Genomic DNA, 22,877 nt, shown 5'->3' on the forward strand with positions numbered 1-22,877 from the left:
AGTTTTTATTCGTCAACAATATTGCATTATACATTTAATTATCGTTATCGTCACATGACCAGCATTTACGTTGCGTCTCGTCTCATTTTCGTCACATGATAAAGGTTCGTTGACGATGATATTTAGTCATAATTTTCGTTGACGAAAGCAACACTACTAGGATCTAGTGCTTGCTTTTCAAAGCACTGAGGAGGCTGGGCACTCTAATCGGGATCCTTGTGAGGGGAGTACCTCCAGCCTAAGGGCTAATCTAACAGGGAGGCCTCACGAGAGTCCTTCAACCATCTGACCACACTTAGCAAGATAAGCACTCTAAAGGCAACCCACTGAGACAAGGGGGTACTAGCTCAACCTGATAAGTAGACCAGGCTGTGGGCTAGAATAAGCTCCCAGGGGAGCCTGCAACATGATTATAATCTACTTTAGTCATGCCAGATACACATTGAGATGGGGACTTGCTCTCAAGGAGGCATGCTAAGGCCAGCTACCTGATAGCAAGTCTTAGCTAGCTGTTATTCAAATACCCAAATTTTTGGGGACTCATCCTCAGGGAGGCCTGCTAAGGCCATCTACCTGATAGCAAGTCTTTGATAGCTGCCAAGTACCCGGATTGTTGGGAACTCACCCTCAGGGAGGCCTGCTAAGGCCAGCTACCTGATAGCAATTTTTTACAACCTGACACAATACCCAAATTGTTGAGGACTCGCCCTCAGGGAGGCCTGCTAAGGCCTTCTACCTGATAGCAAGTCTTTTAATGGCTGACACATACCCAAATTGTTGGGGACTCACCCTAAGGGAGGCCTGCTAAGGCCAGCTACTTAATAGCAAATATTTTACTGGCTGACAGATACCCAAATTGTTGGGGACTCGCCCTCAGGGAGGCCTGCTAAGGCCAGCTACCTGATAGCAAGTCTTTTACTGGCTGACATGTACCCAATTGCAGGGCAGAATAAACTCAGAGCAAAAGTGAAGTACTCTAATAATGACCATGACTTCAGCAGGGGAGTACTACCAGCATGACCCTGAGAAATGCTGCAGGGTGAAAGCCTACCAGATCAGACTCTCAACTTAGAACAGAAGTACTGTCCCAGCTAAGCTCTATGGGAATAGAGGCCTTAATTAAAAGGCCAACAACACTCAACCCATAACTTGAATGTTAGTTCAAAGAGATTAGAGGAGAGCTCTACACTAGAGGCCTAGCTGCTAGCTAGCTTCTGGAAAGGGGGCCACAGCACACTGCTTCCTATTCACAACGTAAAAAGAGGCCTGACCGCCCAGGGGACAACAGCACTGGGAAGGCCTGGTCTTATGGATAGCTTGCAACCCTAGCTGCTATCTACTCTCTACCTACACCAAAAGCATTAAAGCCTAATGCAGAAAAGCGGGCCTTGGCCAGACAACTCTTGTAATAAGAGGAGGCTATAACCAGGGATACTAGATGTCAGCTTGGTTGTACTAAACTGATGGCTCTAGTTAGCAGGCCTACATCTGACGGATGAGCCCTACTGTCCAATGGACAGGGTAGGACATGATTTGAAATGACCGACCGGGAGAGCCCACATAGCCTCTGACGGGAGCAACTCACAACATCTGGCAAGTGGGCCCTACCGGCCGACGGCGGGGTGAGAAAGTCCTCAGGATGAGAGAGCTCTCACAGCATTCGACAGGAGTTCAATACTCACAGCGTCAGACGGGTAAGCATCATCAGTAGTTGACTGTTACACTTGGGCACATTAAGCGGAGGAGATAAAGAGGTTACACAAAGAAATGGAGCTCCTCCGGGAGCAGAGGAGATGACAATGTTGTGGCAGTGAAACCAAGTTGGACGGAGAAACAGAGTTCCTGTGGGAATGGAGGAAATAACACTGCTATGGCAGTGAAGGCAAGACAAAGAACTGAGCTCCTGCAGGAGCAGAGAGGACATCACTGCTACGGCAGTGAAAGAATTAAGTGGGCTCCTGTGGGAGCGCGTGGTTGCTGCACCTATGTAAAACAAAAGACTGGTAAAGTTATCTGGTGGGATGCCGAGCTGGGGTGGAAGATAGGCCAGTCTGGGCCTGCGCCTTTGATACTGTAATCATTGTTTGATGTTGAATGATCATCAAACAGTAAAGTACCATCTGATTTAGATGATTGTTCCTTTATCTGATGCTGGTTTTAGTGGCACACGTATATGCACATTCATTTAGTGAAGTTCAAAAGAGACTCACTTATGGTAAAAGTAAAAGAGCTTTGCATAATAAAAATGTGCACCTTGAATTTATTCAGTTGTGTTCGACAATCACTAATGGATCACTAAACTTGCCATGAAACACTGCTTGTACACTTTAAACCCGAACAGTACTACTAACTTATAAAGATTGTGTACGCTGCAATCAAAGTCTGTTAAATCATTGATGCAACTTAAAACAATTACATTTTCTGAACAAGGAGTTTAGTTTTATTTTTGGGTAGCTCAACATTTTTAAGTAAACCTTTATACTTAAATTATTATTTTTAAGTTTACTGAGCGATATAAAGTTACATCATCCATGTCATGTCGTTGCCAATATTACCAACGTAACCAACGTTATCAGAAGCATCCATTCAACATTAAACTGAGTTCCAGCAGATTCTAGCATGCTTTGCATCACACTCTGTAAGAGAGAATACATGTTGAAATTGAGTGTTATTTTGTGTATTTTTGCATAAGATTAATACAGGGGAAGATGTGTTATCGTTTAATTTTCTGTTATTTTGGTATTAAAATTAGATGTCCATCATCGTGAAGAGTAGTGCCTGTGGTTAGGTCGAGAATGAGCTGCTAAAATTCATGGCTATATATACTGCATGTTGATTAACAGTTCATACAAGTAAATAGTGAATCTCTTTAATGGTAACATTAGTGCATGCTGATGTGCTGTCGCTAACTAACACTTAACTGTAAAGATTAGGTGTTAGTTCTGTCAGAACCACTATTGTCAAATATGATTGATAATTGCATGGAGTTTGTATTGGCGGTATGGTTCTGTTCTGGGAAAGCAGCAATAACCTGAAAACAGAACAGAACCAATCAGAGGTCACGTTAGACTTTCGCACTGTCCGTCATTTTGATGGACAGGATAGTCAGCAAGAAAAATAACAAAACAAACCATTTAAAGCAAAACGAACTGGATTAGAAACTTAATTATGTAATTATAAGTATTATAACTTTATTATTATAAAATTAACTTAAATTGGGTTCTCGTCTGTGTGTAATCAAACGCATCGTTTTCATTTTATTCTGGAGACTGAACTCACGCTCTGCTGCCACACTGGACCGCACTCACAACCAACCGGACAGAGGTGGGAATTACAGTTACAAGTTACATCAGCCTCAGTGTAATCTGTCAAAATGACTGATGGCCTTCAGATTTTTATGTCAATGCAAAACAATTCGATTAACACAACATCTTGAATCAATAAATGCAGATATAATTAACAGGGTTGGGAATCGTTAGAAATTTTCTGGTTCCGGTTCTGCCTAACGATCCCGGTTCCATTAAAATGATTAAACAACTAATGAAAATAGTAATAAGGAGAAAAATGCACAATACTCAACTCGAACAGTCCTTTTTGTGTTTATTATAGTTGTAGTTGTGTCTATTATAGTGAGTTTAACAGACTGTTAATCTCAACAAATTCGCAAACACTTTACAATACAGTTTATTAGGTAACATTAGTTAACTGCATTAATATGAACTAATACTGAACTGTATTTCTACAGCATTTGTTAATCTTTATTAATGTTAATTTCAACATTTACTAATACATTATTAAAATCAAGAGTTGTGTTTGTTAACATTAGTTAATGCACTGAACAAGTTATGAACAGCTGTATTTTTGTCATGGACTATGCTCCATTCAGCTTACACACTCCCCAGGACACAGATGACTCATTTCCATAAAGTTTACTGGGAATATTGTGAAACTGTAATACAATACAAATGAGATATATATTAATATTAAATCCAAATACAAAGTGACAGAGAAAACAGCAAGGATTATTATTATGTCACAATTATTATTATGACGGTATTACGTCACTATAGTTACAATTACAAAGATAAACAGATCACGCTGTACTGCTGAAACAAAATAAAAAAACTTTTTTTTTTTTCTCAAGCGGCATGACACTCCCCTCTTGGGGTCTTTAAAGAGCCAACATTATTTAACGGAATCAGTCTTTGGAGAAAAAAGCAAAACCACTTCTGTAACAGGCCGAGAAAAGGTCTTTCTGGTTCCATCCTTGACAATTTCCACTTGAACTTTCCAAACCAATCCATCTTCTCCTGGAAAGGTTTTTGTGATGATGCCTTTAGGCCATTGATTTCTCTTAGCTTGATTGTCTTTCAAGAGAACCATGTCTCCTTCTTGGAGATTCTGCCTCTTTCCTTGCCACTTGTGCCGAAGCTGTAATGTTTTGAGGTATTCATGTTTCCACCTGTTCCAAAACATGTCTGCTAGGCATTGATAAAACTGCTGGTACTCATGGCTTCAATCACCTCGATGTGGACTGCCCTCGAACACATACAAAAGAACATCACAGCCCATCGTTTAGAGTTAGAGATTCCTCCTCTTGTACGGCGCGAGACAATTTCCCAGGGTCCAAAGACATCGACACCTACATAGGTGAAAGGAAGTGCTACTTGTATCCGTTCTGCTGGCATAGCTGCCATCTGCTGATGTTCCATTTTTCCCCTCAGTCTTCTACAATTGACGCATCTGTGAAGCAAACTGCTGATGCAGCGTTTAGCTCCCACCAGCCAGAATCCTGCCACTCGAATGGTACCTTCGGTCAGATGTTTTCCTTGGTGTTTCACTGCTTCGTGATAAAAAAAAAGCAGGGTAGCTAGATGATGCCGGCCAGGAACGATGATGGGATGAACCTCGTTCATGCTCAGATCCGACCGCTCAATTCAACCTCCTACTCTAAGAAGTTGATTTCGGTCCATGATGGGGTGCAGTTTCCAAAGGCTGCTGCTCTGTGGAATGTTGGATCCTGAGTTGATACACTTAAGTTCCTCTGAATAGCACTCGTTCTGGACACTCTACACAATACAGAGTTTGGCTCTCAACAACTCTTCCTCTGTAGGTCGGCAGACATGCCACCCTTGACATTCATCCTGGGTAGAGTGGGTGAAAGAAGGAGCCATGTGGATGAGGTGAGCTATGGCTGTGAGGAGAGTGCTGAACTTGGAGAAGCGTTCGAAGTGTTGTGGATGTATCACATCTCTGGTAACATGAGTGAAACTTGCCACCACCTGGGGACGCACTTCAGAGTCGGTGTCAGGGTCGATAAGGTCATAATCCTCTTGAAGCTCAGGTGAACGCGAATATACATCATGAAGAAAGGCTGGCCCTTTGAGCCAAGTTGTGCTGCTAAGCAAGTCTGAACTCACAGTTCTTGACCCAATGTCAGCTGGGTTGAGGTGTGTTGGAACGTACTTCCACGGGCCGGAACAAGGTGACTGATGGATTCTTTGGATCCTGTTGTGTAAGTAGACATAGAATCTCCTTGACTGGTTCTGGATGTATCCCAATACAACCTTGCTACCTGTGTAATAGGTGTTGTCGAACGTTGTGTCCATCTCTGAAACTACCATCTCAGCGATCTCGATGGCGAGTAGAACCGCACAAAGCTCAAGTCTTGGAATAATTAAATCAGGCTGAGGCGCCAACTTCGCCTTCCCGAAGACAAAGGCAATCTCAGTCTGTTCTTGGTGGCTTGTCACCTTGATTTAGGCTATGGCTGCTATTGCCTTGACCGATGCATCTGCGAAGATACAGAGTTCTCTTCTTAGAGCGCCTGCAGTGGAGAATGACATATAAGAGTCCCTCCAGGTCTCAGAGTGACCGTTTCCATCTAGTCCATTCAGTCTCCATGTCTTTGGGAAGAGGTGTGTCCCAATCCTCTGCTTACTTAGTCAGTTTTCTGAGTATCAAGTCTTCCATGAACCGTGATGGGTGCGAGGAATCCTAGAGGATCGTAGAGGCTGTTCACGGTCGAAAGTACTCCTCTGCGACTGAATGGCTTCTGGTCATCTTCGATTTGAAACATGAAGGTGTCTGTGTGCATGTTCCAGAACAATCCAAGGCTACATTGTATTGGCAGATCATCATGAAGAGATCTAGGCTGTTGATGTCCTTGGTGCGATCTTCAAATCGAAACACTTCGATGACTGCTGGTTGATTTGAAGCAATTTTGTGTAGGTCGCAGACCGTCGCAGACCGTACACTGCAACGGCAGGTGAGGGACTATTCCCAAAAAGGTGAACCCGCATTCTGTAGTCCACGATGTCTGAGGTAGGGTCGTTGTTCCTGTACCACAGGAAGCGGAGAAAATCACAGTGGTCCTCCTTGACGAGAAAGCAGTGGAACATGTGCTCGATGTCGGCAGTGATCGCCACCTGTTCCTTTCCTAAACCTCATAAGAACACCTAGCAGGCTATTATTAAGGTCGGGACCTGTGAGCAAGATATTGTTGAGCGACACTCCTTCATATGATGCACTGCTGTCGAAGACCACACAGAAGAAGGAGCGAAGACAGTATTCCAGCATAGGAATCTCGGTGCGAACGTTAGGGATTTGGTTGCACTCCAGGAGTGTAGGCAGGTGAATACTTATTTTCTTGTCCGCCGACTCCACAGTGTAACAGCTGGCTCTCCTCCCCGCCATCTCTGAACACCCCGCACAGGTCTTGAGGGTATATGAGTAGGTATTTCCAGAGATCTTAAAAACCTTGAAGAATTCCGACTGCACCAGGGAGCTATTTCTCTGTTGGTCTAGTATGGCGTACATTCTCTTGGACTCCTTCCTGCAGCCGTTGGGGAACACACTGACAAGGCAGATCTTAGCACATGTTCTGGCACTCAATCCTTCACCACATACTTGAGTGCATGTAGACCCGCCATCGTCTGAAGTGGAAGGTGCCGACTTAGATTTCCAGATAGATACACTTAAGTTCCTCTGAATAGCACTAGTTCTGGACACTCTACACAATACAGAGTTTGGCTCTCAACAACTCTTCCTCTGTAGGTCGGCAGACATGCCACCCTTGACATTCATCCTGGGTAGAGTGGGTGAAAGAACGAGCCATGTGGATGAGGTGAGCTATGGCTGTGAGGAGAGTGCTGAACTTGGAGAGTGGGTAGGGCTGAAGTGCTGTCACATGAGCCGCACTCCCACACTCTGTACAGTTTATCTCAGCGGTGCAATTCTTTGCGAGATGGTCCGTGGAGGAGCAACAGCGAAAGCAGATGTAATGCTCTTTCAAAAGCAGTGTGCGATCATTTATGCTCTTCTCACGGAAGCCTCTGCATTTCCTCAGAGGTTGGGGCTTTAGGTAAAGCCACTTTTCTTGCATGTTGTATAGAAGTTTCTCGATAATAGGGTTAATACCTCTGGAGGTATCCAAATACGACAAGCCTGCAAGGTAGCTGTCTTTGGCCGCTTGTAGCTCCAACAACAGGTTGGCTAGATCCCAGAGTCTTTGTGGATCCTTCGTTGTAACCTTCAGAAAGTTTTCTAGCTTGTTGAACAAAGCCTGTTAGATGGCCTCTGGTGAGCCATATATTTCGTCGAGGCGTTCCCATGCCATGCGCAATCCAATTGCTGGATCCTTAATGTTGACTGTTTTAATTCTTCTTACTTGTTCTGTCGACTCTTTTCCTAGATACTTGGTGAGGAGGTTGAGTTCTTCCTGCAGCAGACAGGTCTAGATCGGCGATAGCGTTCAGGAACGATGTTTTCCAGGCCCAATAGTTCATTGGCTGGTCATCTTATGCGGTTAGACCTGAAGTCACCAGGCTGCTATGAGCTAGGTATTTGATGAGATCTCCAGTGGACGTAGAAAGGTCATAGCTAGTTACATAAGGTGTCTTGTGAGCATGCGTGCGCACAGGTAATGATCGATCCGCTTTGACGTTCTGTTGCGAACGCCTCCCAACACGCTGAAGAACTGGGAAAGAGTTAAGTGCTTGATTGTAGCTTTGTTGTAGCGGCGCTCCACTGGTCTGAGGAGCTTGATGAACTCGATGTGGCATAATGTCTGTAGAAGCAGCAGCTTGATTTTGACTCGCGCTGAGTGGGTGAGGCGTTGAGAAGATAGCATCATTAGATTGAGAATGCAGAGGATGGAGCGTTGGCGAAGCATAATCACTACCTCTTCTGACTGATAAACCTCTACTGCATAGGCTGGCTTGTACCGACACATAAGCGGCGACTCGCTGGTCTTTGACCGATTGAGGAACCTGGCTGCTAGCCTTACTGCATACTTCAAAACCCATATATTGTAGACCAGCCACGAGGGCATTCACCTCTGCTATGGTGGCATCCTTTTCTTTCTCATCATTTAATGCATCAAGATTAGCTTGAACATGAGCCTGCTCTACTTTAAGTTCAATTTCCTTCTGCGTGTGTGCTGCTCTAGCTTGCGCTGCTTCAGCCTTCGCCTTTGCCATGACAGCCATACTAATCTTCAAGCTGGATGATGAACCAGATGAACGACTGCTTCTTGAAAGCAGTCTCAGACTGGATATCTTTGTTCCCTTTTCTACTGTTGCTTCGTTGTGACATTGTGACTCACTGCGTTGTCAATAACAGGAGAAGAAAGCTATTGCATAGCTGACAGGGCACTGTAGCGTTAGCCACTTATCTCTTGGCATTGAGTTGCTCCATAAAATGGCGATCCTTGTGACCCTCGTTAGCTGTGTCGCCGTCTTTTCACTGTCATGGACTATGCTCCATTCAGCTTAAACACTCTCAAGCAACTCCAGGACACAGATGATTCATTTCCATAAAGTTTAAGTTTGTGAAACTGTAATACAATACAAATGAGATTAATATTAAATCCAAATACAATGTGACAGAGAAAACAACACGGAATATCCACACAGCGGTGATCTATAAACGCAATCGAGCTAGTAAACAATTGGCAGTAAAAAACATAAAGCTAACTTAGCCATCTCAATAATCTTACAAAAGATGAAAATAGGCACTATCCTAATATTACATGATAAGAAATACTCACAGACGTTGTTTTAGCAAAAAGGAAAAGGAAAAAGCGATTCGCCTGAGAAACGGATGACTGGTAGAGCTCGCACGCTGCTGCAACTGACTACTGCACGGCGATCTACTTCCTGATTCATGACTTGCGCCTGTATTATGTCACTATAGTTACAAAGATAAATAGATCACGCTGTACTGCTGAAACAAAATAAAAATACTTTTTTTTCTCAAGCGGCATGACAATTTATATTAACTAAGTTTAACAAAGTTGAACAAATACAGTAACAAATGTATTGCTAATGGTTAGTTCATGTTAGTTAATACATTAAGTTAACAAAATGTTAACAAGAGATCCAGACAGGTGAAACAGAATATTTTTATAAGTTGGATTCATAAAGGCTTGTTTCTGAAAGAATGATTCAGCAATAGATGCATTTTTAACTGTAATTTGTTGTAACAATGCAATCGATACAGTCGTTATTTGAAGAACTAGTTCCTGTCAAAAGGTAATTTATTCTATTTTAATCGGTAATGTAAACATCAGTGTCGCAATATTATTTTTGTCAAAGGGCTAATATACACAGGCGAATCGTTGTAATTTATGAATTAGATCATGTGGATGATGAAATCGAGAACACAGTCTTTTAAAGATTATTCGTGCACTCCTCGCACTTCGCCCACCCATCACACCAGAACCGTTTTTTGAGAACCAAAACTTCGAAATTTTGCACAGTTCCGGTTCTTTTAAAAAAACACTGGTTCTGGATAAGAACCGGTTCTCGGTTCCCAAGCCTAATAATTAATGTACACATATTTCAAGAATTAGTTTGATTCAGGGGAATCATAAGGAGCACCCTACAATGATAAAAATCCAACCTCTTTTTAATCCCCATAAACCATAAGCAGTGTCTCAGAACAAGTCGTTTCCAGACCCCTGGCAATGTGACGTCACATTAGCCACAGGCCCCGCCCACGAATGTTGACAGACACTGCCGTTTTAACATAGAACCGTCCTGAGCGAGTTCACAGCGAATTTACACAGTCCGCCATTGCTGCACTGACGAGAATGTCTCACAAGCATTTTAGGTGTTCTGTAGCTGGATGGATTAATCCACATAGCTCTCTCCATTTACTCCCTAAATCTGAGCCGCTGAAGACGAGGTGGATTAATTTTGTTTTCAAAGAAAATGCTCTCTCAACTCTACTGAAATTTGTTTATGTCTGCGCAAATCATTTCACACCAGACTGATTTGTGAACGGATGTCAATACAAAGGGACAATACAAAACAGAGGTTCTGCTAAAAATTTGTTACTCAAGGATAGATTAGTACAAACAGTTTGTGATCCAGCTTACAGCCTCCAGAGTGATACTGGACACAGCAGTAATGAAGGTGAGAGCACTTTATTACAGTTCATCCAAGTTGATTTATGGATATAAAGTTTACCAGTTTATTAAGCACCACCCGAAAAGGCATAAGGTCTTGATATATTTGTTTACTGTTAGTTGTAATGAGTGTTTCTGTGTAATTCGCTATGTATGTTGATGATAATGCAAGGGAGAGAGAGTTTATGGATAATATTTTAATGCACACTTGCAACTGTGTTTTATTAAGCTCTTACAGAGATTTTCTAGAGTGAAAACGGACGCTTCATCTTTTGTGTGAAGTACGATAAACATCATAAAACTCATTGGTAAAGTTTTGGCCATCATTCGGACGGTGTCTGGTACAACAGGCTTGTACTAATATAGTGGAAGAAGACAATATAAGTTATAACCGTAATTGAACTAAACTATACCTGTTCTATCTTCATGCAGCATGTATTCGCAGTTTCTGACATTTTAGTGCATCCTGACTGACTCCTGACACCGGAGAATCAGCTCTTGAAGCTCTTAAGCCGAGCGCAGCAACTCATTTGCATTTAAAGGGCACACACTGAAAAGGCATGTTTTTGCTCAACCCCAAAAAGTGGCAGTTTTAACATGCTATAAAGAATTTGCTATGGGGTATTTTGAGCTAAAATTTCACATACACACTAAGGGGACATCAGAGACTTATTTTACATCTTGTAAAATGGGGCATAATAGGTCCCCTTTAATGACAAATCTCAGGAGAAACAGCAATGGAACATAGAACTGAGGTAACTAAGGTCTTAAATACAAAGGGAGTAATGAGGTAACTCAAGGAACAACAGATAACTATAGAAACAAACAAGGATCAACACAGGTAAACAGGCAAAAGGGGAACCAAACTAAAACTCTTGAAACTAAACCTCTTGAAACTAAACCGAACCAAAGCATACACCTGACAATCATAAAAATAATCATAATAGATGCTTAAAGGTGCACTGTGTAAATTATAGGAGGATCTATTGACAGAAATGCAATATAATATACATAACTATGTTTTCAGTGGTGTATAAAGACCTTACATAATAAACCGTTATGTTTTTATTACCTTAGAATGAGCCATTTCTATCTACATACACCGCGGGTCCCCTTACATGTTAAGCCGCCGTTTGGCGCCGGCATGTTTCTACAGTAGCACTAAATTGACAAACTGCTCTACAGAGCACGTTTCATCTCTATGTTGTTCTTCTTCTTCTTCTTCTTCTTCTTCCGTTGGTGTTTTTAGAGGCAGCTTGCATCGTCATTACGTTGAATATGCACAAAGAAGCAGTAGTAGTAGCGGTAGTAGTAGCAGTAGTAGTTGTCTGGTTTATTAGAAGCAGAGACTGTTCTTTGTTAGAAGTAAGAAGAAACCTCATCGCTTGAGTGGCTATTCTTTGCTGTCTCAGACGTCATCTTTGTCCTGTGTCAGGCACCGTAGCTTCTCTATGTGCTTCGAAAGGGAGGGGTGAGCGCCGTTGGCTGCAATTCGCAACCTCGCCGCTGATGCCATTAAAATTTACACACTGCACCTTTAAGAAATGTTAACAATTTTAAAAAAAATGAACAATAAAAAGTACAAATATTTTTTTAAAAATAAAATAACTGATCAAATTTTTTGGGTTAACTACAATTTAAATATTATAAAACAAACAACAAAAAAAGTACATTGGATTTACTATTCAGGCAGATAAACTTGTTAACTTCAAAGTGATTTGAGAATGTGTCCAATAGGAATTAAAATACTGGAGCATTCAGTAATGAACACAGAAGTCAGGCTGCTCTCCTAATCAGGAGTCATTCAAGGCTTGATGAAGCAACAGCTTTATACTTCACGCGCGGCCATCAGTCAGTCAGAGATAACACTAACCCGAACACTCCTTCTTCTTTCCCTCTCTTCCTATCCTTCAACTCTTTGGTCTCTCTCTCATGTTCTGTCTGGCACTCAATCTTTTCACATCAGCAACACTTAGCTTCCAGGCCTCACTAAGGCATGAGACTCTTTGTATACTTGACTGATAATAAATTTATGAACCAAACCTTGGAGGGAGGAGTATTAAACGAGCGAACGAATCGCCGCAGTTCACTTTGCCAAGCCGGCATATCCTTTTCATCAACAAAAATAACTCTTCAAAGGCAGTAAAAGCATGCTTAGAAAGTAAAGGGCCATTTGAGTGAGTATAGAGAGAATTGTAGAGGTAGGGGTGGGACAGATATGATCCAGTATGAAACACCCCCACTCTCATCTAAAAGCTAAACCCAGCCTTTGAAAAACATACAGGGCCTTTAATAATTCAGTCTTTAGAGAGATTGAGTAGCTTCTTTAGCGTAAAAATCTGCAATCTCCTGACATAAGATCAGCCCCCACGGGGGCTTCTTGCTGAGTCTCATGCAGTCTCCTTGAGTTCTCACATCACAACTGAGCACTGCGTTCCAAGACAGAATTCTGCTCTTACAGCATTCCCAATATCCCGCTCTTACAGCATTCCCAATATCCCAAGATTACCTTCCAGATCAATAATTATTGTTATAAACATTGACACATTTCACAAATAAATGAGTAACAATAAATTCAGTGAAAAAGTTTAATTTATTGACAATTATTGAAGTTGACTGCCAACTTAATTGCTGTGCCCCACCAATACTAGGCTGTAAATATTTTACAAATTTGCACCCTAAACACATTCATATTTTATCAGGTTTTTCAAGCAGTTTATTCTCAAAGCAAAGTGTTGGACTGCATAATTATTTCAGTTTAGCATGTTTTTCTTTTTTCTTTTTTTGACCTATTACTTACATAAATACAAGAATTTGAGTTATTGCTCCTCGGAGGGCTAATTTGAGCTAAGGCATGCATTAATTAATATAACCTAGATGGAAAAAGGATATCCCTAAATAAGCTCTTGGTGAAAATCCAGGATGATTGCCTTCTTCAAAGGAAATTGGGACAATTATTGCACAGAAAGGTGGTTCATATTTTATGCTCTAGGAATCGCTCCCTTCAATTTGGCAGGTAGCCTGCCTCCACACGAATCTCAGGAGAACATGTTTCACATCTATCAGTAACCACAAATAATTAGATTTCATTGGTGAAGAAGGTCAGAAGATGCATGCAAAACACAGAAGGCCACATTAAGTCAGATATCAATTCAAGGACACACTACAAACACACCATGTGTTATTAAAAGGTCAAACATCCAGTATGCTGATTAGGACACAAATACATTTGCAAATGAGATATATGAAATCTTAAATACTAATATAAAAATATTCAGTCTTTATTTTTAACCCTTTCTTTCCCATCATAGTCTTACATTTTTTAGTGTTAACTGCCAAGTTTTTTCTGCCAGACCTTGTTTTCTCCTTCTTTCTTTTTCTCTTTCTTTCTGTAACAAATGCATTGTCTGCTCCTGCTAACCCAATCCATCACTCCTATTCTGGCCATGAAAAAAGCACTTTCCTGGGGTGTGTTTTTTATTTTTGCCAGCACTGCTGTTCCTACAACACTCGAGAGACCACACTGATGGACACTCTGGTCAACGTAGGCAAGGTGCTGAGGGATGGAGGAATACACTACCTACGTGCATCTCCTCCAAACCCCCACACCAACACTCCCTCCCCCAGCCCATAGCTCTCTCTGTAGACCACTTCTATGTCCCCTGTGTCTCAGTGGACTGACTCATCCTTATGATAACCTGTGCACTATTAAATCCCCCAAAGGACCACAAGTCTGTCAATGTGCTGCTGTGACAAACAAGAGGGATGCTTTCAAGAAAACAGAGGTGTTGAGGTGTTTATGAGTGAGCAATCAAGAAGCAAATAAAAGCACATTCTAACTGACAAGAATTTACAATGACAGCTCGGAATATAACTAATGATCAACAAAATTAAAAAATTTTGTTCACATGTGTAAATGCATGTAACCAAAATTGAAAAATTGAATGAAATTTTTTTTTGTTATTCTTAATTTTAATCTTAATTTTATTTTTTTTTTATTTTTTTAAATGCAGCTTTTATGTATGACTAGATTAAATGGAGGCATGATAGTAGGAGTCTACAAAGCAAATATATGATTTCTTCACATTTATGTAGGAAATTGCTAATAATTCTACAAAATACTATTCCATTGGAATTGTTTTAACAGATGTCATTTAGACGTTTTAAAGCTTGCTTTTGTGCAAGCTTTGAGTGATGTGGAGAGATGTGTGACTATGTATTTGCAGCAATTATGCTCTATTAAATCCATTCAAATTAGAGTCTGTTCCAGGTTCCCCCTGACAAAGTGAAATTTGATTTCTAAAACGTTCTCTCGTCTTTGCTGCACAAAGAAGCCATTGGGGATAGAGGGAGTGATCGCTGGAGAGGGAAGTGGGCTGGAAGGCAAATCTAGGTGATGTGTATGTTCTTAGAGTGCCCCTGGGTCTTTCTTGGGTAGGCAGGATCTGACAAAAAGATCTGTAAGGAGGAAAAAAATCCTCCACTCTGCTCAAGCATGGGAAATTAAGCCCAGATAAAGATTCTTACTTAAAACACACCCTCAAATCTTTCTCTCCTCTCTTTTTCTACATCTTTTCTCCCAACAGTCGCAGGAGAAATTACCAATTGTTTCATTAGATAAACTCCCAGAAGTACCTGCCGTTAAAACCTGTAGGTTCTGGCACTGTCCCAGGCTGGCCTCCCTCGGGTATTTGTTCAAAGGGAAACTCCATTGCGCCTCCCGGGGATGTTTAACTGATTGCAACAATGAGTATTTAGAGTATTAACTTCTGTGGGAATTCAACAAGTTTGGTTCTGTCAGAAGCTGAATTTAACTGTCAGGTAGCTTTACTTTCAAAGGGTCCTGACAGGAAGTAATGACTATTGGCAGGTGTTTTTTATTTCTTCTAACAAACATGCAATTGCCATTGGTGTGGTGAGACATAGAATTTTAAGTCAGGAATTCTCTGTTTATCTCAATCAGTTTAGATGATAAAGCAATGATTGTCAGAGATTCCAGCAATGGAAATTGAATGCCTTGTTTGACTCTTCATATCAAAACCTAGATCATAAGAAGGATGAAGGCTTTTTTATGTGAGGGAGAATGAATTATTAAATGTTTTCTGGTGTGAAATACTAAGTTAAGGTATAATATCATTTAGGGTTTCACATACAGATGCAATTCATATTGTTTAGGTTTAACGTCTTTAAATATAGCAATATGAAATTGAAATAGATTAAATTGAATTGATTTAAAACACACTTTGTGATTAGATTTAGTAATCATGTGGGTAAATGGAAAAAAAAAATCCCTCCTGCTATGACAGTGACATATGATGGAATATAACAAGAGCTTTACAAAAGAGAACAGTTATGTGTCAGTTGACATCAAATGACAAAAACCTGACTGACACTGAAATAAATCTTTGAATATGTTCAAAAAACTCTTCTGCTGAATACGGCAAAGCTATACTATAGCGCCCTCTGTCTTTTGAAACTAGTACACAATATTTCCAGCTAACAGACCAAAGTATACTACAAGTCACATTTTTGAGACCAATAAAAATATTCTCTTTATAGCTACTCCAGCTTTCTGACCTCACACAATCATCAAAGGATAGCAAACTCACCACTTTGTATCCTTGAGAGTGGAGCGCTGCATGCATGAAAACTGTTATTAGTTTGGAAGTTCCATAATTCAATAAGTTTACATTTTGAATAATTTATGATGAATAATGTAAAAGTTTAAGAAGCTATACTGCACAAATAAAAGTTATTGCTGGGAAAAAAGGCATGTCTGCATGGTGCCCTGCTGGTGTGTAATTTGTGGTGAGCTATTCTGGCCTTTTCCAGCCCTGTTTGGGCCAATGATTTTCTCTTGTCTCTGTGTAGCACTGACCTTCTGAAAGGCAGCTGTGTGGTTAAAGCAGTCAATTTTCAAGGCCCTTGTAGCTTGAATCAAAACTCCATTATAGATTTTACCTCCAGGGGAACCGGAGGCCTTGCAAGGTTTTTCACAATTTTACCTGTGGAAAAAACCTAAAAGGACGGGCCACTCTCCAGAGGGCTGCTTAAGGTTTGATGGGGGATTGTGAGGGACTGAGAGTGCCAGGTGTGTACCCCAGGACACCAGCCTCATCTTCATGTGACAAGAAGGGGGGGCAGCGCAGAGCGAAAATGGAGCTTTAAAAACATTCGAATGGCACTGAACCCTTGACATGACAAGGCCAGCACCTGAGGGAGAGAACGAGAACAGAGCTCAGAATCTGAGAGTAGCTACATGGAGTTTAAAACACCTCCTAGCAGGAGAAAAAAGAAGAGAGAGACGGGAGAGAGAGAGACGGAAATGGATATATGGCGAAGAATGGGTAAGTAACAGACGGTGGGAAAGATGGAGGCCTCCGAAGAATACAAGTAACAGTTATTAAAAAAACCAACAGTTCTCTTCCCTTGAACCATGTGTACTAACAAGCCAGGCGGGGGCCAAAGACTCAGCCAGATCCTATCAGGACATCTGTCACTTTGTGGTGACAACCTCCTTTAATAAGTGACAGGGCCTTAGTGCTCGTGGGTGCATGCTGGGGGAGGGTTCCTCCACTCTGAGCAATAGCGAGGCCACTGCATCCATCAAAGTCATGCAGAGGATGCCCTTTTTAAAACAACTTGTCCCAATTACAGCCAATAAGCACCAAATGGTGCCCGGAACACCCAGGCAGGGGCATCTGACATCAAAGATGCCAAGTGAAAATGCCGTGTGAGGTTTTTGTGGCAATTAGAGGACGTAAGCTGCATTTCATCACCAAATGTTTTCGAAATAAGTCTTAATTTAGAGGTAGTGTGTAAGAAGAAAGACACTGAGAGAGAGTTAGTAAGGGAGGGAGGGGGAGATGCCCTAAAGAAATCATTAAAGCATAATTACTGCTCATCATCTGTGCAAGTGCTTACAAAGTGCCAGTTCTGGATTTGTGCTCTTTTCCCTTGGGCAACACACACACATAAACATACACACAGACACAAATAAATTCAAGGCCATACCCTAGATAAAAGTTTTACAATCAATCTCTCACTGGGTTTAATGCCCAATTAAAATTGGAGCTTCGGCATCTAGAACAGACTTGCCCTCGTCTCAAAAGCAACACTTAACATCTTTATATACCAGAAGTAGTTCTTTTTGGTCCTTTCTAATTGAATATCAACATGCATTTATTGCACAGTCTGTCACTTGTCTGTATACAGTTAAAGCATGTGCTAATGTTAGCATAGCGATAGTTGTATTGTCATTTTATGTATTTAAATACTTTGTCTTTATTCTATAAAGATGACATCTATCTCCAGGAGACATACTGCATTTTAAACAGAGTTTTGCAGCATGATGCAAAGAAACAAATTATTCTTCTTATATAAAGTAACCTGTGAACTCAATATGATGGGATTGCCATAACAGGCGTCTGTCAGATCTGATAAGCATCAGGCAAAGGGCCCTTAAAACAGTAGAGCAGACGAACAGATTTCAGACAACTAGTATCATGGCTTTCACAGTCAGACTATTACAAGTAGGGTCGCCAAGACTAAATTGGGCAATTTTAAACCAAGCGTACTACAAAAGTAGCCCAAGAAATGGGCTAATTTTAAACTGCTGTCACAGGTTGATTTGTTGCTGCAGGTTAAAGGCTTTATATATTGCATTAATTATATTTGACTGAAATGCTTGTATTTACATTACTTGATTTACATTCAACAAATGATAAAACTGTAAAAGAGGATGAGATACTGTAGAGTAAGGGAATTTTTGTGAGGGAGGGGCACTGGTAAGGAGCCTCTGTGCAGACATACAGTATATGACAAGGACTCCAAGAAGGAGAAGAGTAGAATCAGAACAAGCTACATTCATTGTCCCCTCTCCCTAAAATCCAGGCCCCATCATCCCCCTTTATCAACCCTCTGGAAACCAGGTTGACAGCAGAGGCAACACTGTTAAAGGGGCAGATGAGACTACCCTTAGGAATTCGACTACCACCACCTTTCAACTGAACTGTGGAATGGACTTCCTCTCGCACAGGACCTTGGCAATGCATAGATGCCATTGGCGCCCCTCAGAGGTCAACACTGAGAGGATAGCAGCTTTACTAGAACAGTGGTATGGTCTGAGAAGGACTCAGTGCTAATCAGGAATGCTAACAACCACTGGAAACATAGCATGCAGAAGAAGGAGCACCTTTTATTGCAGTTGTTTATTTTCCGAATCAATTAACAGTCACTCAAAAAGTGCCTGCAACATCTAAAATGGATACCTCCTTCGACAACTAAGGAAACGCCAAGGTCAGCACTTCCTTCACCTGCATCCCCAACTGCACCCATGAGAGGATATTACTCTGCAAATACATAGGGCTGGAAGGTATATCAAATGTATACAATATATCGATATATATTTTATAAACAATATAGGATGTGGCAATACCGTTTATATTGATACAGTAGTTTGCTTCTGAAAAATACTGCAGGACACAGAGTGAACTGCAGCTTAATCCAATTTATCCTAAAGATGAGGCAAGCTTTATATGTAGGGCTTCAAAATAACTTGTTACAGCTGTAAGTTATAGTTAATGCATATAGTTTAAAACAGCTTGCCCCGTCAGATGCTCTGACAGATACTACTTGTGCTGTGTAATGTGTATGAGATGTGTTTTCCTCAGTGCAAAATTATATATATATATATATATATATATATATATATATATAGCTATAATATTTGTTGGACATTAAATGTGCCATATGTAGAATTTTAAAACTACAAGTAAGTGTATTTTTATGATAGCAGTAAAGTTACTACTGTAATTGGGTAATCAAATGTAGGATAAATTAATTGCTAAGCTCAGATGAGTGAATTTGTGTTTCTCTTATCAGTTAACCATTTAGTCTGTGCTTTTGTTTTTAATTATTTGCATTTTTTTTTTTAGAGAATTTAACTTCTGCTTTAAAAAGCATAAGTTTGCGATCGGTTCATTTTCTCTAAAGCCAATTTTCACTAAAATCCACAAAATAACATCTACCCCCCGTTTTCACAGACAAGGCCCAAACTAGGCTATAGTCCCAGACTAAAATGCATGTTTGAGCTGTTGTAACTGAAAACAACTTGCACTGAAATATCTTAACATATGTCAATGTCATTGTTTTGTCTCAAGATGCACACCAATAATGTTTTTTTTTCTTCTTCTTCTTTTTTCTAGGGTATGTTAAAAGCTACTTAAATGCCCTAATTGAACTAAGGCCTAATACATGGCTTAAGCCCTATTCGGACGGGATTAGTTTTACATGGGGAGGTGGGGGTAAAGTAATTATTACCAGGGTTTCTCTGTGATTTTAGTCCCGTCCGAATGTGCCATCTCGGTAATCATTACGGACAATGTCAGTAAAGATTACGGCGACTTGTACCTTCTGCAAAAAGGTCCGGAAAAATTATCTCAGGTAATACTAATCCCGTCCGAATAGACTCGCTGTAAATATGTATGGTAAAATTCCGTCATTTCCTGTTTAAAAGTAGTTTTCTGCGCATTTTTCAAGCATGGAAGCACTTGAAGAAACATTCATTTGTGTTGTAGGTGGTGGGACAAGTCTGTTGCAAACCTCAAGTATTTTCTACATACCATTCAGAGCAAAAAGAAGATCGAAAGCACTTGTCAGAGGCACAAAACTAATTTTATCTTTAGCTAAGTGCCTATAACCATCATAATCCAATCAGAATTTAATTAATAAGTCATTTGACCGGACCTAACTGATATATATAGTTTATATATTTAGATTATATGTGTTTGCCCAAGGTTTGCGCACATGGTATGAGAAAGCAACATATACCCACATGACGTCAGGGAGGTGACGGCGGTGCGTAAATCGAGTTACCCCTCCCACTTCTGCTAGTTTTACTGAGATGTCTTGTCCCGTGCGAATTGGCCAATTAATATTACAGACGTCCTGAGGTAAAATTGCATTACTCCACATCCCCATGTAAAACTAATCCCGTCCGAATAGGGCTTTAGTCTAAGCTCTGTCTGTCAAACCGGGCCATAATAACATAGCAAATACTTCCCACATAATGATTTATTGAATTAATGGCTGTAATAATGAGTGCAAGATTGGTATGACCACTTGGTATGTTTCATTGCGTCATGATGACAAATTATACAATTGGAACGCAGAACGCGTACATTAGTTTTACACTCCAGGCAGAACTTCACAACGCGCATATAAATTATCTAGGCTAATAAATATTTAATAAAATGTAGGGATGCTCCGATCGGTCAGCCAGATCGGTATCGGCCGATAATCGCATTCTATGGCCCTGACATAATGCCGCTTTTGACTGTTGGGTCTGCTGCAGAGCTCGTGGACTCAGCAAAAGTGAGCATTGAGTGCTCATATTGGCTGCAAAGGGGGTGCTCGCTTGCATCCTTCTGAAACCTAAAATGACAAATGGGGACTTACGGTCAGAGGTGTAAAGTACTCGAGTAATTTTACTTGATTACTGTACTTAAGTATTATTTTGAGGGATTTTTACTTTACTTGAGTACAATTAAAAATCAATACTGTTACTTAATTAAATTTTTTAAGAAAAAAAAAGTACTTTTTACTCCTTACAAGTACTTCTTTTTTGGAGATCACTTAATTCTATTTTCCCTTGCTATTACCAAACCAATTGAATTGCACTGATGCCCAGTTTAATTTAAATGTTATTTATTCAATGAGATTCGTTTTCACATTCCATGAAATTGGTCAGACATGTTAATTGGTCCTTTGGAAGTGACGTCATGTCACATCAATTACCACAATGCACAGCACCTTGACCTCAAAAAATATACATTAACAAGAAGAGACAGTCAATAAAACGTTTCATTGTAACACCGGCACCCAGCAGCAGCCCTGCGTTTCCGCCATTTTGGGGTGAAAGTGACTCGGCAGTCCATGAGTTTCTATGGCAATATCAGCTGCTTTGTTAAAAAACGTACATTAAAGCTGAAATTTTTATAATTAAATACAATTAAATACAAACAGTTCTAAAGCAGGATAAAAACTTGTATGTGGTTCATTCACTTCATGTTTTTAGAGATTAAAAGCTTAAACAAGAATCTCTAGTTTTCATTCTTGCTGTTACTTTTACTTTTTTAATACTCAAGTACAATTTTAACGTGGTACTTTTTTACTTTTACTCAAGTATGATTCTGGCCAGATACTTTTACTTTTAATTGAGTAAAATTTTCACTCAGTAGGCTACTTTCACTTGAGTAACATTTTTGAGTACTTTTTACACCTCTGCTTACAGTCTTGTGGACTCTGCCATGATTATGAAGTTCATATCCAACAGACACTTAACTATCCATATGCCATGTAGTGCTGGGCAAAAAAAAAAAATCGATTTTTCGATTAATCGTTTTTTGTTAACATGGTGGCAGATCTAACACATTCAGACAGTATTCATACTACACTCCTGCTTGATAATATTTATACTATACATATGCATACATTTGTAACTTTTTGTACTTTTGGTTCATGCATTCTAGGATTAAAGAAAAGGCGAAGGAAGCCATAAAAATAATAAGGATTTTGGTATCTGCTAGTGTGCCCCAGGAAAAAAAAAAAAAAAAAAAAACAGACTCATACTTTAGAGTAGTACTGAGCAATATAGTTAAATAATAATAATCCTGTGATTTACTTACTTTCCAAACCGTAAGCTATTAAGTTTTCTTCCGTGAATTCAAAGAGGGTGATGATGACTGACTCCAAAGCACGCTCCAAAATAAATAGCATACAAGTAGCCATGATTCGTGCGTCATTCTCAAGTCATTCGAGATTTGTGTGAAAAACAGACCACAATTTAAGTCGTCATTTACTCGAAATTATTTCCTCCCCTGCTTATCAGAATGTCCGTTTGTTGTTTACATAAGCGCAGTTCAAAAAGTGCCCTAGACACCATATAAGGAGAAAACGGCGGAAAACTGTTCACAAACCTCATTGGTTATTTTTGTCCGTCGATTTGAATATTTGAAAGGAGATTTGCTTTCGTGTACACACACCATCTACACTTGCCATTTCATTATGTTACTTGAATATGTACCAGTAGCCTAATAGAAAAAAAAATAAGCTAAGTGCATTTGTGAACTTGGGAGATACAAAGGATGAAAACTACTGCCTGGTATTGGTTTCTTCCCTGTACATAGAACGCGGTCAAAAATAGCTTGTCATCATAGCCTGCTACTAAAATAAACTTTTGTATAGCCTACAAATATGTGGATATTTTATACATTGATATTTTGTGCATTTTGTTTATGTAGAAAATACATATATGTATTTTCTACATAAACAAAAATGCACAAAATATAAAAAAAATAAGAAAATTGAATTTTAATCAAATGGAATTGCAAATAATCTTAGGGTTTTGTCATTGCACGCACCACTTCTAAAAATAACTTTTTTCTTTTTCCAAGTAGTTTCTCAT

The sequence above is a fragment of the Megalobrama amblycephala genome, linkage group LG8, assembly GCF_018812025.1.
Source record: "Megalobrama amblycephala isolate DHTTF-2021 linkage group LG8, ASM1881202v1, whole genome shotgun sequence".
In the NCBI taxonomy this organism is placed as follows: domain Eukaryota; kingdom Metazoa; phylum Chordata; class Actinopteri; order Cypriniformes; family Xenocyprididae; genus Megalobrama; species Megalobrama amblycephala.